The following is a 20,383-nucleotide window of genomic DNA, read 5'->3' as shown; positions in this document are numbered from 1 at the left end:
GATCAAAAGAAAAAGAAGGCAATAACAGAACTCGGAGGCTTTCTTTGGGCTTCCTGTACCTTTCGGGCATTGTCTTTTCTCCTGGTCCTTCTTCTAGGCTGGGGTGTCTTCGGCTAAGTGAGCGAGTCCCAGACTTTGTCATTCCACAAGCCACTGTTCCACCTAAAACCGAATAAAGTAAAAGAAGCATAAGGAAAAGAAAAGCAGGGAAGAGAGAAAAGAATCTGTGCCTTTGCCTCGCTGGAGTAAACAACGTCTGTCCCATTTCAGACGGGCGGCCATCTGACTTTCTGCGTGGGACCTGTGGTCTGTCTGATCTTCGTGCTTTAGTCCTGGAGGAAGACTGAAGTGACTGTCACTGGAAGACATATGGTGATAAGAGCACGCCACCTCTGTGTCTGATGTCAAATATAAATAGAGGTCTACGGCTGGATCAAGTATTTGAAGAATTACAGCATTATAAGGGAAATGTAGCCATTAATATCAGACAGATGAGTTTGATTGTGTTGGGTGTCTCATTCAGCAAGGTGGTTTTGCCAGTTTTTTCCCCCTCAGTGAGGTCAATTTAATAAAAATAGAAGTTTGGTATAGCATGCCCATTCCATATTTAACCGAGAACATAGTATGACGTATCTTGAAGTACGATATGCTGACTCAACTCTTCCATGGCAGCTGGGAGACCACGGGCTCTGGACAGAGACACCTGAGTTCAGGTCCTGGTTCTGCCACTTACTAGTTTGTGATTTGGGGAAAGGTGTTTGGGAAAAACATTCACCTCATAAGATTATTCTGAAAACAACTGCCTCATAAGAGCATTGTAACATAAATTAATATATGTGAAGTTCTGAGGTCAGTGTCTGGGATGTACTAAACACATCCTAAATTTGGCCACAATTATTATTTAAATGAACCTGAGTTCTCAGAGGTTCTTACTAATTGTAACTAAAAAGAAGGGTTCTGTGGTCAGACAAGCTTCAGAATGAGGTTCAACATAATTAAACATTTTTTTAACCATAGTATTTCTCAGAGCCTTCACTATGCAAATGCATATATAATGAATATCCAAGGAAGAATTTACTTTCTAATGTTTGACCATATAAACCTTTCCACAGCTGATGCTCTTTTTCCAAGTGAAAGAACAACAATATTCCTAACATCTGGTTTAGAACTCAAAGGAAATTTTGAGTCATGGGGCCTGAACCACTAGGACAGCAATTTAAAGCATGGCAATTGGTTACCATATCAACCTCATAGGTCTTAAAATACTCCCTTTTTAACAGCATTTTGTATGTGGGACCGGCAGAAGACAGAATAGTGTATGCTTAAAACAGAGACAGACCTGGGCTTCGATCTGTCAAACAAGCTATTTAATATCTCTAAGCATCATGTCCTCAGCTGTAAAGGACAGTAATAGTGGTATTTACCTCCTGGGCCTGCTGCATGAATTCAGTAAGGTAATGCCTGGCTTTTGGCTGTTACTGCTGTATATACTCCAACAGAGGGGCTAGCGTTTGTCAAGGAATAATGAATTAGTCACTCTGTTCTCAACTAACTGCTGTGCTTATTCAGAGCCCTTGGTGCCTCTAAGGTTGCAGTAAAAACAAAAGCACTGGAATGGGAATAGGCATCTGTGGGTTTTAGAGCATCCTTTGTGCTCAAGCAGTTAGTTCATGGACATATAGGACATGTTTAGCAAGACTACCACTCCCTCTGTGCTCAGCTTTCTCTTCTGTGAAAATCAACAACCGTATAACAGCAGCACACTTACCCTCTTGTCTCAGGATTATTGGGATAATCAGAAATGCTGACATACAATGGTTTTCTTAAACTATAAAGGCCTATAGCTTTTTCAGAAATAACTTATTGTATGTTTACTATAGTCCAGGCACTGTACTAGGTCTTACGTGTAATACCTCATTTTAATCCTCACTATGAGGTGGGTATTTCTATACCTCCTTTAGAGATAAGGAGATTGAGGCTTAGGGAGGCTAAGCATTGCTAATTTCCCCCAAGGTCGCCTGGCTAGTAAGTGGTAGAGCCAAGAATCGACTCCAGATCTGTTTGACTCCAAAGCTCTTAGAACCACTGTGCTTTAAAATATAACATTAAAATACATTTTAAGTTTAAAATTAGCACTGCCCACATACAATTCATCTCTCTACCAGGTTCTACAGACACCTTTTTTGATGTTGTAAAAATCCGTAATTTGGACAACAGTCACTAGTTAAATGAATGAAGATGAAGCACTGGGTAGAAAGCAGAATGGTCAACACAGGATCCAGTGTCTTAACTGGATGCTTAGTTATGGACACTGGCTAACTTGACTACCTTTGCCTGTGACCCAGGTGTATTTGACTAGCATGTGTTTGAGGGAGCAGACTCCCAGAAGTCCAGGCACCTGTGTTAATTGATCTCTGTGTTCTGAGAGTTCCTGGATGACAAGCTGACGTGCACGGCAAGCAGCTTCATGGACTGCAGTAGAGCAAGGTCTGTCAGAGAAGGAAAATCCATATTAGTGATACGCTATAAAACACTTTTTGTTAGTTACATACATTCCTTTACTTTCATTTCCTAAGAATAGCTCAGCTGTCAAAGCATTTCCAAGATTTCCATAGATTCGTCAAATACTGTGCGATCGAATTATTGCTCTGAGAGAAGCTACAATTAAAACACATTAATCATTGTAACAAAGGATCCTTATTGAGGCTGACAAAGATGGTAAAATCTGATGAATAATTAGTCTGGTTAATCTTTTAAAAGTGAATTAAACTGCTAACAAGTTAAATCACTGTGATTTTCAAAATAAGCCTCCAGGGTGAGAAGAGAACGGGAATATTATCATCATTTAAAAAAGATATTTACCATTTTCTTATCTCTGGGCTTGCACTGGAGGCCTGGGTTAGAATTAGGGGACCCTGAGGATCAGCTGGGAGAATGAGGTTGGTCAAAGTGTAAGGGCATGTTCTTCACTCCCCCCAATGATCTCTCAGTATTTCTAAGACAGACACACAGGAGATGGAAAAGGAGCTATGCATGACCTTTAAATCTGATTCAGAACTTACATGGCACCTGCTTACTGGCCGTTCTCAATGACCTCAAGTGGATCCCTCATGTGGTTCTGATTTTGTCCCCACTGTAAGTCAACAAACCATGACAATGAGGTCACTCTGGTATAGTTTCCCCTTATGCTCCTTTCTCCAGTCAGATGGCTTATCCTTCCAGACACTTCTCCTCTTTGCATTTCAATTACTGTGGGAGATCTGCCATACTCTGAAATTAACTGAAATGGGCAAGTATGAACTCATAAGCCATGGAACATTGACAGAAGAGGACTTTTGAGCTGAAATCTTGACTCCGGCTGAGCTTCTGTAACTCGGGAGTTTTAGTGGATGCTGTGATGAATGGTCTAGACATCCCTTCAGGAAGGAAGGACTTATTCCCCCAGCTGCTGGGAGGGATGCTAGATTGGGCCCTCAGCTGTTGAGTGAAGAAGAACTGAACACCCTCTCCAGGGTCACAATTCCTTCCAGGGGTAGCTGACATCCAGTTACTGATCAACATGTGGGTGTAAAGACTGGCCCAACTTGGGACAATGGAAGGGTCATCCTGTTGCCACAGCTCCCTGTGGGGCTGGCTAATGTCTTTGTGGGGATGGCATCACGGCCCAATTTCTACCTTGGGGCCTTGACAAAAAAATCTGTTAAGAGAATATGCAACACCCGTAAAAATTACTGTGTCCTAGGATCTCCCCACTCACTTTGCAGCAACTTCCCAGCCATTTAAACTCTTTAATATGCTAGTGACACTGTTGCCTCAGGTCACTTTGAGAAAAAGCCAAATTTACAGGGCTCTTGCCATGAATCAGATCCCTATCTCTTAGGCCTGAACCTAGAAAATCTTAACAAAACTATATAGTATCAAAGACAAATTGGGGAAACAGGTTAAAACTGGGCCTCAAAGAAAGTCGAAGTTGAACTTGCCCAGGATAAAAGAAGTTCTATTAACTTCCTTTCAGTGCAAAAAGTCTGCTGTGAGGAAACTGTTGAACTCTTCTTTGACTTCCTATTGAAACAAACAAGGTAGAAGCAGGAAGGATTCTGACTGGGATTTACTAAAGATCATTGAAATCTTTAGAGAGGTCAGAATACTATGCATTTATGTGTGTGCTTTACTTTTTTCTTTTTAGGGTGGTTTTTAAAATATTTTGTTTTATGACTACGTCATGTATTTATAGGACTTCAAAGTCCAATCTACAAAACAGTGCACATTCAAAGAATTCTAACTATCTCTGATCCTCTCATTCTATTGTCTTTCTATTCAATAAGAAGCATTTTTTGTTTTTACTTTGCTTTGGCTTGTATTCCTTTTAAAAAATCTGCTTCCTTTTTACTCTCCATTTTTCTTCAGTCACTCATTTATCTATTGTGCTTTTCTCTTTTGTGTTTTCCTAATGTAGTCTTCATTTCTGAAATAAATCTGTCCCTTTATTTCTAATTCTTTCCTGTATATATCACCTCATTTACATTTAAAAAAATTCTAAGTTGTCATTCTTTTATATCTTCTATTATTTTCTCAATTTCTTTTAGCTTGTTTGAAATATTAGGATACAGTTTTTGTCTGTTTTGTGAGGCTCTCTTCCAGCTGGTTTTAATGGGGGGAGGGATGAAAACCTTTCCTTGGGGTCCCAGCTTCACTGACCTTCCTCTTCGCTCATCTCTGTGGCCTGCACCAATGACCATGATTAGGAACTGATCCTCTGGATTCCACCCTCATCACTCCTCCAGGAGCTTCCTCTGCTGATTGCTGTCTCGTCTCTTTTCTGTACCTTGAACCTCTCCCTCTCTCTCCTGGAACTTTTCCTTCAGCCTACAAACATGTTTGTGTCTTTTCCAACTTTAAAAATTAAGACAAACCACACCCCTCTCCATTTTATATCCCCCCTTTACTTCTAATTCTTTTCTCAGCCAAACTTTTACAAGGTCTATCTCCATTCATTCATTTCCCGTTCCCTTGTCAATCCACGCCATCTAGCCTGTGCCACACACCTTTGCTGAAATGCTCTTGCTCAGGTCCCCACTAACTTTCCTGTTGTTAAACCCAATGGCTACATTCAATTTTCACCCATTTGACTTTCTACTCTGGGGCACCATTGAGCACTTCCTCTTTTTTTAAATATTCTCCTTTGCCAGTTTTCTTTCTCCAGATTTTCCCTCCTCAGCCAACCACATAAATTTGCTCTTCTTAGGGTTACATCCTTGGCCCTTGTCTCTTCCCATTTTGCCTACTCTCCCTGGGTCATCTCAATCACTGCTTCAATTTCCACTACTAACAATTTTCTATTTACTTAGTTATTTATTTATATCCCACCTTATTAAAAAACAAACTTTAGAAATCTCACTAAAATATACATTTAAAAAATTGAGAAAATGTATACCAAGTTGGGAAGGGGGCATACAAATAAGATAAAACACAAAATTTGGTTCTAAGAGTCCTTAATTTTCAGCGCTGGCTGGTGTGGCTCAGTGGATTGAGTGCTGGACAGTGACCCAGGGGGTCACTGGTTCGATTCCCAGTCAGGGCACATGCCTGGGTTGCAGGCCAGGTCCCGGGTAGGGGGCGCATGAGGGGCAACCACACATTGTTTCTCTCCCTCTCCTTCTCTCTCCTTCCCCTCTCTAAAAATAAATAAAATCTCTAGAAAATTTTTAAAAAAGAGTTAATTTTCAAACTTTCTTTAACAGCAGACTTTTTTGTTAAAAATAAAATCTCATGTGGCATCCCAACACTTAAACCGATCCAGTTGAAACAGTTCTGGGTGGAAGGGAAGAGCCCTGTTCTCCTACCTCCTGTCTATCCCCACCTGCATGGCAGCCTCTGAGATTCAACAGAACAACTTTGGGCAGCCACTGTCCTAACTTAGATTCAAGGGTAAATTCAGAGAATAAAGTCTTGAATGAAGTGCTTTAGATAATTACTCATAAAAATTAGGGACATGGGGAAAGAGTTTTTCACCAATACACTAGACAAATTAGTACAACTATTTGGGAAGACAATTTGGCAATATGTATAAATATAAGGACTGGACTTTTATTTCTCCTGCTTGTCCAATAACTATTTGTTGAGTTGAATTAAATAATGAATCCCCTCCCATGACACCTAAGGAAACAGAGCAAATAAGTAATTGGCCTACTCTACACAAAAATCTTTTGTAGAATTCCCAAAGCAGGAAATTTCTAAATAGAAAGTTTTCTAGGAGGAATTCCCATAGAAACCTGTGAGAATCAAAAGAACCAACTTTGACTTTATCTTCTCTCTATTCTTCCGGTCCCTGCCTCTCTCTACCCTTTAATATCATAGAAGTGTCCCAGGAAAATTCAATGTAAAGATAAGAAACATGAAAATCCACGGGAAATATCTAAAAACAAATTGAATTTCAAGAAGAATAGGATTTGGGGGAAAAGAGAAGACCAAGTGTGGGAAATGTCCTCTACCCTAAAGTGGACCCACTGTGAGGAGTGAGCACTTCCCTCCTTAACCCCCAACTCACCAGGTACAAAGTTCTCAGAATTAGGAGTGAGGGGGCAGTAAACCTGGGTCTCCAAAGGCTAAGGTAAAACCAAAGGAAAGAAAATAAGATTGAATCCTGGGGAGAGGATCAGAGAGCCTCCAGTTTTCTGAGGCTCCACCACTAGCCTAGGTCAGCAGGTAACAGGAAGCCAGACATCCTGGCTGGGAAATATCGAAAGCTCCCCTTGTCTTTATCACCTTGTGAGTGATAAACACTCCAAGTGACACATGTTCCCAAGAGCTATTGGGTCACTTGTGTTCAGGTATGATAACCAATCCACAGGATGGCTCACGGGGAACCCTAAGCAGTGCCATAGCCTTGACCATCAGAGCTGTCCCAGGAAGGTAAAATATGATATGATATGGATATCCAGTGTTGATACCGGTGTTCAGTGTGGATAACTGAGTCTGCTTCCCCAGCAGAGAAACACAGTGGTCCACATACATAATGGCTATACTGATTAAAATGTTATGTTTTGAGGCAGAAAAAGATTCCCTACATTACAGTCGGACTAAGGACTTGCATGTCAGGCTGAAGCTTAACACAGATTAAACAGATGAGTAACAAACCCTTCTGGAGAGGAGCATATAATGGAAACACTGATGGGATATAATTATGATCTGGGTTTTGATCACTACATTCTATTGAAGACACCTCCAGTGTACAGTAGTTATGTAAAATACCTGTACAATGTTGTCAAGTGGCATTTTAGAAAAGCATTAGGGTAAAGTTAATTCTGAAGAGCTTCAAAAACCACAGTGATGATTAAATGTGAAGGCCAACACTGCATTCTCTTTCCTACAAAGGAATTCAAGACAGGAGAGGGGAGGGGAGTGACTGGTGGCAATGCACTCCAGGCCCCTGTTTTCCTTCATTTCTAACAGGTTCGTAGTCTATGTTGAGGTCTACTTTAAGGAACGGTACACAAGTGCAGCCTGATAGACAGAATTTTCCCACCTAATTAAACTCTGCAAAAGCTTACAAATTGCCCTGTGGCACATACAACATAAGTCACAAGTTACTGCTCTCAAGGAATTTACAATCTAGTGGAAGAGAGATAACCCAAATGCACAAAGTACCAATATACAAAGCTATGCACTGTAGATACTACTGGGCCTTAAGGCTCCTCATGCAGTTGTGGGATTAGGAAAAACCTATGAAAACAAAGGACTTAAAAGATGGGTAGCTCCAGCCAGTGTGGCTCAGTTGGTTGGGCATCACTCAGCATATCAGAAGGTTGTGGGTTCAATTCCTGGTCAGGGCCCATGCTTGAGTTGTGGATTCCATCTGGGTTGGGGTGCATGCGGAAGACAACTGATAGATGTGTCTCTCTCGCATTAATGTTTCTCTCCCTTTCCTTCTCCCTCAGTCCCCCCTTCTCTAAAACCAAAAATCAAATAAATTTTTTTGAAAGATGGGTAAAATATTCAGGAAGAGACAAAGGTGAGGAGCATTTAGGACATGCCAGCAGAGGGACAGTGAGAACTATGGTGCAGGGGCCCCTAAGATCTGATTTGGGCAAAGCACTAGATAAGAGGAGTAGAACCTACCAGTGGGTGATAGTCATTGGTTTGTGGTCAGCCTGGAAAGACTGGGAAAAGATCCCATGCTAAAGACTTAGGCCAACAGGACTGCATTTTCCACCAAAATTTTATCGGAAAGTAGTCCCACCTGAGTTAGGTTATGTCTCCGATAAGAACAAAATGGAATGTGCACCTCATTGACAGAATTGCCTCTTTTTCAAAAAAGGAGATGAGCAGATGCTTGTTGTAGGCTCTAAATCACTTTACACGTATCTTTCCATCCTTTTCTTTCTCTTTTAAGCAGAGAATACTATTCTACCCTGGCTCCAGCCCTTGGGATGCCATTTAGGCCCAACCTCAAGCTGAGCCTGATTGGGAAGTATGCAGATGAGAATTAATGCATTTAAAAAAACCCAAAAAATATACTCATAGAATTAGGCCAACCAGCCTCTGCAGGGTATTTTGGTTTTTGTGTTTTTCTATCTTTGGCCTAGCAGGAGACAAGGTGGGGGTCTCACACTGGAGATAATTTGCTGGTCTTTTTCTTTTTCTCCTCACCCTGGGACATTTTTAAATTGATTTTAGAGGGAGAGGATGTGAGAGAAACAGTGATGTGACAGAGAAGCATCGATTGGTTGCTCCTGTACGTGCCCGGACCTCCAGGGACCAGACCTGCTACCTAGGTATATGCCCTGACTGGGAATTGAACCCATGACCCTTTGGTTATGAGATGATGCTGCAACCAACTGATCCACACCGACCAGGGCTAATTGGCTGGTCTTAAAGTGCTCAACATCATGGACAACTGAGTTCCATGTCTTGGTACTCAGGAAAAGTTGACTAAGAAGGGCAAAAATGCCACTTTAAAATATCTCTATTTCCTTCTTCAAGGGTCCTGAATATTCATAGAAAGAATTAGTCTTTATTTTTTGGAAGTGTTGAGTTTACTGTGCACACGTGTACTTGTGAGTGTACACATATGCACACATCTATACACCAAGTCTCTGAAGAGTGTGTACAGGGCTCTCCTCTCCCTGGTGGGAATCCAAAGAAAGAGATTCTTATATAAATATTAGTCTTTTAAATCCACCAAAAGATTCATTCCACTGGCTGGGGTGACAGATACACTACATGAAGTCAGCGCTACAGCCTGGAGATGCAGCATGGTGCCACAGTACTGTGGGCTAAGGTGCTGTCCATGGTGCTGACACAGCACCGTGGGCTAAGAAGACATGGTTGCTTCTCTCAACTCTGAGACACTGCTGAATTGAAAGGCCCTCGTGAGCTCTTGTGTCAAAATGCTCAGAGTTGTATGTATTTTATTTTCTGTTTTCGGATGTCAATATCTTTTCATGGTTCACACTTTGTTTTTCTTTCTGGGAGATTCATAACAAAAACACATGGAACTTAATATGAATTTAAATGTATTGGGCAATTACAAAAATCTAAATAAGACAAGTCCGTAAGTTATGATCCTTCTTGTGGGGACAGAACCTTCCATTCCTCTAAGCAGAGAGAACTACAACTACCTACTTTTCTAATTACAGAGACTGGCATACTTGGAGACAAAACAAATAAAAATAAATAAGCTCAATGTGGTCATTTTCCTCAATCCCTCTGCCCACTGTTGCCTTTTCTCATTCCCATCATATAACCAGATGGGGTGAGGGCATGAGGCAGAGCTCTGTAGGACAGGGTTAGGGGCTCCGCTGACTGAATACCAAGCAGACACATGTGTTTCCTGAGGTGACCTATAAAGGTACTTTGAATCAACCACTTGGTGTTGTAGCTGAAAAATACAAGCCGAGGGGAGGGAATAAAAAAGGAGCTACAAGAACTGCTGGTGGGGAGCCTGATATCCACAGCACATGTTTAAAATCCCCAACTTACGTAGTGAGAAGATGGCCTCAATATAATCCTTAGTCAGTACATTACATAGACACACACAACTGTGGAGTTAACGCCTCTTTTTAATAACATAAACTGGAATGCTAACAGAGCATAAACATTTCTGACCAAATCCCAGCTCGGCCAAAATGCTACCACATACATGCATTCCTTCAACAGAAGTCAAAACCATTTGGTTCTTGAACAAAAACCCTTCACATTCACTTGTGTTCAATAGTAACATCTTCCTTCAAAGAACAATGATCACAAAAGAGTTAAGTCATAAACATGGGAAGATCTATGTTCCTATAAATGTAGTGCTTAGGAAAGGATAGATGTATGCATCACACACATGAAAAGTAAAGCCATGATATTTTGTTCTCGGCTTAAAGCTAAAGTTACCAAAAAAGCTTTAAACAAGTGTACGTATTTCCGCTCACTTAGATCAGCACGCAATAAACTAAGGGCATTTATTGTTTTCCCCCATTTAAGGTGTGTATCTGCCCCCATGATGAATAATGGTGGAAATCATAGTAGACTACAAGTTCCATGCAGTGGAATATTACATCAAATAGGCTGGCCAAGCAGCTAGTTTCTTTCCTAAACAAAAGTAAAAATAATAATAGTAACGTGATATAGCATACAGAGGCAAATTTTCCCAGAGTCAATCATAAATTTGCTTGTTTTGAACATGTATCGTGTTAGGGGTGACCCGGCTAAACAGGCCAGCCAAGTAGAACAGTGCGTTTGAGCCCCAGGGTCGTTCTCTTTCATGGGAGAAGCCTATTAGCCTCCAAGCGAGCCCAATCATGCCTTCCAAGCAAGAAGCAAACTTACCCGCATACTTGAGACATGACCTGCTCTCAGATAAAAATCGAGAGCTTTTTTCAATTTTTATTGAAAAAAGCAACCTTCTTATTATATTTGGCTGACTCCTTAGCAGCTGTCAGTCCTCCTGAGCCCCTCCAATATTGATGATGTGATAGTCATAGGATTCAGAAAGATCTCTGGAACAACTCATTTAAAAAAAATTCTTTTTAAGTTTATTGATTAGAGAGAAAGATTGAGATTGAGAGATTTGTTGTTCCACTTTTTATGCATTCATTGGTTGATTCTTGTATGAGCCCCGACCGGGGACAGAACAGGCAACCTTGACATATCAGGGCGAGGCTCCAACCAACTGAGCTACCCGGTCAGGGCCAGAGCCATTAATTCTTAGAGGTTTTGAATTCTGCCCTCCTGATAAGCTGCCAGGATTGGAACATGGCTGCATATCTTTCTCTGTTTCACAAACGCAATGGGTACATCAGTTTCTGAGATCAGTTTAGACAATGCTCCCTTGAGGCCCATCCCATCCTTTGAATACAAACTCTAGGACACAAGGCTCCTGTTTAGGAGTCTCACCACCTTCTGCTCTCACGCAATGCAAAACTGAACTGTATTTCATTTTCTATCTGAAGAAAAACTTTAATTTTTACTACATTGCAGAACAAAATTATGATTTATATATCCCAATGTATGTAGAGAATTTGCATACACTGAGAGTTCTATCAGGTTTCAGTTAATTACAAGATTTCCCCCCAGGAAAGTGCATGAACTATCCACTCTTCCCCATCTCTCTTACTTATAACTTGACCTGGCTTTGAAGACACTCTACAATTTTATCATAATGCCTGTGTAGCCCTATCTCTTTCTTTCAACACACACTCTTAGCAACAGTGAGAGCAACTGCCTCTTCACCTCTCACATGCCACTGTCATTGCCCTCTATTTCTTAGCTCATTCTGGTTCCCAGACTGCAATCCCCGTCACCTGCTGTGACTTCCTTTCTGCTCATAGAAACCCCACTCAGAATCCAAGGCCCAGACCCAACCCTGCTTCTACCCTCCTGTCTTGATAATCCAAGTATTTTGGTTCTTCCTCTTCTCTTAGTTCCTTCAGAATTTATTATTCGGCATTTCATCTTGGGCCACAGCACATTTGGATGGGAATGTCAACTTCAATTCTGTGCCAATGTAGCACAACAAACAGGGCATGTGTTTTAGTATTAGACAGTTCTTGATTTCAGTCTAGCTCCCCCATTTCCTAGTTTGAGTAAGGCACTTAACCTTTTAGAGCCTCACTTCTCCAACCATGAAACTTATATTAACCTATATGTTATGAAATTATAAATGCAGTATAAATTACTCAGCACACCATAGTCTCTCAGTAAGCTTTTGCTCTCTTCTCTTGCCCACTGGAGCCTTCCAACCATACAGCACAATGCTGAACATATGGTGCGTGTGGCTTTCCTGAAATGCATCCACAGCTCAGCTTGTCCACTCAACCTTGCCATGTGATCCACCTGCAAGAAACCGGACATGTCTGACTGAGCACATTCTGGGCAGAGAAGTCTCCACAAAGCCTGAGGGAACAGACAGAAGAGAGACCATTTAGAGAAGATGTTGGCTCTTGAAATGCTTATCGTGATGGTTAATTTTATGTGTCAACTTGAATGGACTAAGGGGTGTCCAGAGAGCTGGCAAAACCTTATTTCTGGGTGTATCTGTGAAGATGTTTCCTGAAGAACTTAGTATTCGAATAGGTAAACTAAGTAAAGAAGATCAAGCTCACCAGTTTGGGCTTCATCCAATCTTCTGAGGGTCTGAACAAAACGAAAAGGTGGAGGGAGAATTTCCTTTCTACCTGAGCCAGCACATCCATCTTCTCCTGCCCTTGGACATCGCGGAGCTCCTGGTTCTCAAGCCTTTGGATTCAGACCAGGACTTAGACCATTAGTTCCCCAGCCCCAGCCCCACCCCACTTCTTGGGTCTTTGGACTTGGACTAGGGTTGGTTCCCACAGATCTCAGCTCTTCAGATTTGGACTAAATTACATCACCAGTTTTTCTGGCTCTCCATCTTGCAGACAGCAGTTTGTGGTACTTCTGGACTTCCAGAGCCTTGAGAACCAATCCCTGTAATAAATCTCCTCACCTGTCTGTCTATATATCCTATTCGTTCTAATTCTCTACAAAATCCTGACTAATACAGTCATGTTCTCAGTCAAGGTCTGAGTGCAAATACTCGAAAGGCATTCACGGACAAGGGCATTGACAAAAACCACAACATGGATGTGGAAATCTGACGCCTGAGCAACCTATTCCCCAAAATCTTTAAAATTCAAAGCAGCACTGGAGGAAATTTCCACTTGCTACAGCATGCCAAATTTGGACATTTTCCCCCTGACATTTTTTATTTTCTATTATCAGAGAGGGCAGAATTTCTTCTGAAAAAGAGAAGAGAAAGAGATACACAGAATATCGGTTTTAAGTGTTATTTTTGTTCTTGAAAAGGCTTCTCATAGATTTTAAAAGAAAGCTTTTTTATTTCCTTCAGAGATTTATTTTGATAGAATTATCCAAGCCTTGTCAGGGGGAACAAAATTTTGTGAGCCTACCATACCAGTAAAATGCCAAATTATAGGCTGTAAGTTTTTTGTTTTATTATCTCTGGGTCCAAAGAGAGAAAAGAGTCTGAATCCAGAACTATTAGCATTTGGAGACAAAAGAGAGCCTTCACTGCAGCTTCCCCCCAGGGCTTTGCTTCCTCAGCCCTACAGGCTCCATCACTCAGGTGCGAAGATGCTGTACCCTCCCCACCCCCCTCACTTCTCTTGTGGAGATTCAAGTTTACTAATAGGATTAATAGGATCAATTTCCTCAATAACCTCTTTCAAAACCTTTAAGCCAGCTTTATAATGAGCACTAGGACACCAGTGCTTTCTTTTTCTCTCTCTCTCTCAAAAAAGAAAAAAGAAGTAACATTTTACTGAGGGCATTATGTCGGCACTGGTCTGTCCTGGTCACAAAGAAGTAGCATAAAGCCATGGAAAGAGTTTAGACTTTAATACCAGACACACGTGGATGTGAATCTCAGTTCTATTACTGTCCAGCTCTGCTACTTGGGGCAAATTACCTAACTTCTCTGAGCCTCTGTTTCTTTATTTGTAAAGAGGAGATAATAAGATCCATGTTGAGGGGTCCTGGTTAGGATGAAGAATATATGTAAAACGCTTAATGTACGGACTTGCATGTAGTAGGAGCTCAATAAATTATGTGCTCTTATTGTACGTGAAACCTGGGACTATGACATTTGAGAGACAAACTTTAGGTTTTGGAGATACCACAGGAAGGCTACTGTGGGTGGAAAGAGGTACCAAGAGGGAGCAAGTGAGTAAAGCTAAAGAAATGGGCAGGGGTCACATCATATAGGATCTTGCACAGACACGGGAAGAACTTTGGACTTCTGAGTGTGACGGAAAAGGTGTGAGAGTTTTGACTAGGAGAATAAATTATTAGATTTATGTGTTAAAACTATGACTTGGATTGTTCTGTGGAAAACAGACTGATGGTGAGCAGTGAGGAGGCTGTTCCACGTGTCCAGATGAGGGCCAACAGTGGTGGGAGGTGATGGTGCAGGTGGCAAGAAGCATTGTGAAGCACAACATGTCTCAATGGTGGAGCTGACAGGACTGGATGGGCCTGCTGATGGACCAGATGCATCGTGTGAGACAGAAAAGAGGAATAAATGTGATCTTCAGGTTTTGCTCTGAAGGATGCAGAGAATGGAGGAGTTATTAATGAGAGGGAAGACTGTGAGAGAAGCAGTTTCAGTCGCAGGTATTTATTAAACATCCAGGTAGGAATTGGAGGCTGGACCTCAGAGGAGAAGTGAGACAGGAATTTGGGCACCATCATCATAGAAGTGGTATATAAAAAGCCCCAAGACTAGAAGAGTTTGCCAGAGTAGACAGGGAAGAAATCCAAAAACGGAAGCCCAGGGCACTGCAGTGTTGAGATGTTGGAGAAAGGAGAAAATCCAGGAAAAGAGACATAGGAGGAATATTCTCCTCTGGATGTGGCAACACAAAGGTATTGGTAAATGAAATGGTGGGGACAGAAGCTTGATCTGAGTAAGTTCAAGAGTGACCAAAAACTGATGAAGCAGGGGTAAAAACAGTATAGACAACTCTTTTTAGGAATTTTATTGTAAAGGAAAAAGTAGGGGGTGGCTTCTAGAGGGAGAAGAGGGTTTTTTTCTTTTTTTTTTTAAGATGAAATGCACACCGATGGGAATCATTTAGCAGACAGGGAACTTGATGGTGCAGGAGAAAAAAGAGAATTTCAGGAGTGGAGTCCTTAAGCAGGAAAGAGGAGATGAGACCTGAAATAAGTGGGAAGATTGGCCTGAGACACAATGGGTTGTAAGAGGAAAGAAGGCCAAGTTTATGGGCATAGATGCAGGAAGCACAGATGTAGAATAACTGTCTTACATATTCCAGAACAGGGCCTGGTCCAGGGCAAATTATTGGCGAGTATTGTATTTTGGGAGAAGGTGGCATTCTATCAGTATGAGATTTTGCAGCACAATATAGGGAAAGTTAATTTTACTTTTCCCCTGGTTCCCTCCCACAGACTCCTCCTGCAGTCTCCGTGGCTTTCTAACCAGACTCCAGCATGGACACTGCATGCTAATGAGATGACACTTGGTCTAATCCCAGGCACTTGTTTCTGAATAATTAATCTGGCACTTTACCAGCACCTACAAGCCATGGATTTTCTGATGATTAAATAAAAGGCCAAGGCTCTTAACAACCATCAACTAGCTTTTCAGTATGGTTTGGCTCCATGTTTTATGAACACCCTGGGAGGTCTGGACGGATCTGATGAAAGGAGAACACCCTCTCCTCCCCCCTTGGCCCTCCACCAAACCACAGCTCAGATGGCAGGGGGTTCAGCTTCGTCATTCCAGGAAGATGAAGGAAGATAGGATGTCCTGATCGTTCTGACCCTTTGCACCCATTTCAAGCATCACCTGAAGCCTCTAGCTTCCCTGACTCCCTTTCAGCCACTCAAGTGTCTTGTTTTTGTTGCTTTCTGGCAATCCTCACACCTCCCTCCTCCAGTCTCATATATCTCCTGAATGCGATCAACATCAGCTTAAGTTCCCCAGACTGCATGATTCAAGCCCTAAATTCAAAATAAAAGCCTCCTTTCTACTGAAAATGAAAAAACAAAAACACAACCCAGGTTGCTCTCAGCTCAAATTTGAAAATGCCAAACAGAAGCCCCATCTTTTAAAGAAGCTTTGAGACTTTCTATGAAGATGACTGAAAGAGAAAGAGGAAGGACTAGCGACCGGTTCTGAGAAGTCCTGCTGGCACTGCAGAGCTTGCTGAATTCACCAGGGGCATTGGAGTCACTGCTGAGGCAGAGATCGTTGTGGCAGAAGCAACTGGAAAATGTCCTGAGACTGAAACACAGACAGATTAACATCACCCTGGTGGACACTAATGACTTGCACTTTGAAATGCCAGAGGCTCATACTGTCAGTTAAGACAAGGAAGAAAAACAACAACACATTTCTAGTCTCCAAAGACTTTAGATCGCCCCAAACTCTGCAGGCAAATGAGGCTGCCATGAATTTTTGTAGCTGGGCAGCCCCTCCGTGCCACTAGGGGAGCCGCTGCCAGAGTTGCTGTGGGCAGTGTGGTCAGTAAAGCTGAATCAAACAATCATGGAAACCCTCCGAGACATTGTTAGCAATGATTCAACTTCTAATGCAATGCAATCAAGCCTACGGCATTTCCAAATACCAACCTTATTCTGGCAGTACTTAGTAAACCACTCTTTGAGAACTTTTACAAGCTCAACAAATGGGTTTCCAAACAAGTTTTATGATTCACCTTCGACAGATAATTAGAAAGTCTTTCAATCCCCGGCATCTGGATGAAGTAATTTTGTTTCAGATGGGCATTTGTAGAAAATAAACAAAAGCCAAGGAGGACAGGCTTGCTGGAAGCTTTCTCAGAAGGAAAATCTTTCAAGAAGGGAATATTCTCCCACCAATGTGATTAGCAAAGTAAGTGCAGGCTTTGAGTAGTACAGAGCCACAAAAGGATATCTGATGTGACTGAGGGAAGGAATATCTGGTTAAATATCTGAAAGTGCGAAGGGCTATAGGAACTGATAAAATGTAATGACGATCTCATGAATTCAGTCCTTAAATGAATCTAAAACTCCCACGTAACAGGTTTCTGTAGTCGATGTAGCACTTTCAAATTTGGTCAACAAATAATAGTGCAGTGTGCCAGGTTCTACACGCAAGGGAGAAGTAAAACCAAACGTGACGTCTCAGTTAACTTCTGATACAGTTGAGAAGACTAACAGAATAAAAGAGAGTATCATTAAATGTCACAGTGTGAGATCCTGATTTTAAGTTAATATAAGAAGTTCAGAAATGAGAGAAATCAGTGTTGGCTGGGTGGAAGAGTTCCTGGGAGGAGCAAAAGACCCCACGTAAACCTAAATATGTCTTCTACTGACCTGCCTGCAATTGTCATCTTTGTTACTGCACCTTTGCATCAAGGCTGTTAGCTTAAAACAGTACCGGGTAGTGGTTAAATATCCCAGGCCTGTCTGGGTTTCAACACTTACTGGCTGTGTGATCTTGACAAACTTAGCCTTTCTGTGCTTCAATTTCCTCATTTATAAGAATCTACCTCATAGAACCATTGTGAAAATTAAATGAGGTCATTTATGTAATTCACTCAATAAATTTATCTGTAGGTGTGAATCAGAATAACCTGGGAATCTGTACAAGTTGAAGGAATGAGGCCCCCTAGAGCAGCGAATGATATTTGGGGAGACTGTGGTAGCGCACAGTGCTGTCCCGTATTTCTAGGTGATCTTCACTCCTCCCAGCCAGGCCTGGAAAGCAAGATGGGCAGCCGAGAAGAGCCACCACCAGTGTCTTTGCACCTTAATTCAATGGAAAACTCATGTTTTCTTTCCTAACCCCAAGTAAACTCTATTAGTCTTCCTCTCCAAATTAAACAGAAATTATCAGAAGGTAATTTGGGCACCATTTTATATAAAACTTTTATGTAAAAGTTTTCAACTTTTTTTCCTTTATTTAAAAAAATTTTTTATTGTTATTCAATTACAGTTGTCTGCCTTTTCTCCCCATCCCTCCACCCCACCCCAGCTGAACCCACCTCCCTCCCTCACCTCCACCCTCCCCCTTGATTTTGTCCATATGTCCTTTATAGTAGTTTCTGTAATCCTCTCTCCTCACTGTCCCCTCCCCACTCCCCTCTGGCTCTTGTTAGATTGTTCTTAACTAAAAGTTTTCAACTTTTAAAAGATAAATTTTCAACCCCAAGAGAGACACAAGCTAAAACTGAAATTCCACATTATCTATTTCTCAGAGATATTAAATATATTTTCTGGTTCCTTAAAAACAAAACAGACAAAAAAATCAATTAACCAGGAAATTTAAGAGACTCATGTCACATTTTAGGAATTAACCATGACTATTAGTAAAGTTTATGTTCAGCTATTACGAGAATTATAACTGTTTTCTGTCCTGAAAGGACTCAGTTGTAGAGTACATTGAAATGCCAATTATGTTTGACTACTATTCTATATTGATTTATTTTGACACCATCTGCCCTGTGGGAAACACATAAACTTTCAGCCTTCACACATGGTAACACTGCGAAAATATCAGCAACAGCCCCTTGTTGCCAGTGCTGGTTACTTTCTTATAGTAAATGACCCTGCATCTGTCTTCCTGGTTTGTGTGCTTATGAAAGAATTATTGTTTGACAGAGTGTTGCTGAAGGGTGTAACCATAACAAATTGGACCTCCACTTATAACAAGAATCTTGGGGCTGTGTGCAAATAAAGGTCTAAGCAGGGTACTGTTTTGAATAATTGGGAATTACATACATGAATAAATTTGGATATGAAAAATGTAGTCACAGATGGAAGAAGCCCTTGATGCATGCATGACAAGTTGCCTTAAGAGAAAATACAATCGTAGCTAAACATTAAATCTTCTGCTCAAAATGTTAAGACTTTTAAGCAAAATAGGCTTTTAAACTCAAGGCAATCACTTGGTTCTTTGCTCATACTGTTTTGAATGTATTTGTGTGGAAATTGGAGAAGACTCCAAAGAGGCTGACAAACAATTATGAATGATCAGCTATTTTCTGATCATTGTGATTCATTGTAAACTGTTAGGATACCAAAAAAAAAAAGATTAATTAACCAAATAAAGTGAAATTAACATCCACTACCTTGTAAATTTCCCATTCAGGGTATTGAGTGCCATAATTTCAGCTCAGGATTTTGAAGATACAATACATGCAGTATCTGGCTATTTAGTCAGGGTCACTGACTCTTCCCTTAGACTGTCAAATAAGAAAATGACAACAGCCAACACAACAATAGCTGTCTGGTGTGAATGGATCAAAATTGTACCTATTTTGGTCAGATCGGCAAAAAACATACTTTTTGGTGTGCCACAGAATTTTAGTAATTAGTTTATATGTGCCATGAGATGAAAAAGGTTGAAAATTACTCTCTTAGGCCGTAATGGCTACAAGCTCAGATATTTTATGTTTTATGTAAGATGATTTTGCAATAACAGTAAGTTCAATAGTTGGGCAACTCTTCGCCAGAGAAGTGAATCAGCCATGTTGTTCCCGTGAACAGGTCTGCAGCTCTCAGAGGTACAGGCTGGTATGTCTGTCTGCCTGGTGGGCATGGTTGAGTACGGTATTTTTCAATCTCCAAGTCATGCTGTATTAATGAGCAGTAGAATCAAAGTACAGCCAGCAATTAAGACTTTTTCTTTATAAACATTTAAAAATATACACTAAGCAGAGGGAACAGTAAAATGAACTCCTACACAGCCATCAGCCCAATTCAATGATTATCAGGATACTGTCACATTTGCCTCCCCATAAACCCCAGAGCCAAAGAGCTGGCAGGTGAATGCCATAGGTGAGATTCCATCAACCTGGCTCACAGTTTGCCCCACCCTGGTGATTCCTGGAGGCTCTTCCCCACCAAACTTTTGGGCCCACCAAACCGTTTCCAGAAGTCTTTCCATACAAATGGCTTGTCTTGGCCCATACTTCGGATTTTCCTAAATTCTATCAAACAAACAGCATCTGGCTTCAGCAAGCCCCATACCTCTTGATTAGCAGCCTCAGGCCTGGCACTAGCAGCAGCTGGCCTTGGTTCACAGCTCGGCCTCGTCTGGGTACCTCCAAGCCCAGGACAAGTAGCAGCCATCTGAAGATCCCTTTGCAGCTTATGCTGTGTGATCCTGGACAGGACACAGATGGTGACTGACCCTGGACATGCCAGCAGCAATCAAGGCTCAACTATAACTGGAGGTGTACACAGTCCACACAGTGGGCACACCTTGAGCACCCAGCTTGGGTAATAGAGGAGCCTGTACCACTAGACCCTACAGGACACCTACTATGTTAGGCCACTTTACCAAGCCTGGGAGACATAGCAGCTCTACCTAATACATAGAAACAAACATAGGGAGGCCACCAAAATGAGG

The sequence above is a fragment of the Desmodus rotundus genome, chromosome 5 (assembly GCF_022682495.2).
Source record: "Desmodus rotundus isolate HL8 chromosome 5, HLdesRot8A.1, whole genome shotgun sequence".
In the NCBI taxonomy this organism is placed as follows: domain Eukaryota; kingdom Metazoa; phylum Chordata; class Mammalia; order Chiroptera; family Phyllostomidae; genus Desmodus; species Desmodus rotundus.
The sequence above is the reverse complement of the archived record's forward strand: the minus strand, read 5'-3'. Positions refer to the sequence as shown.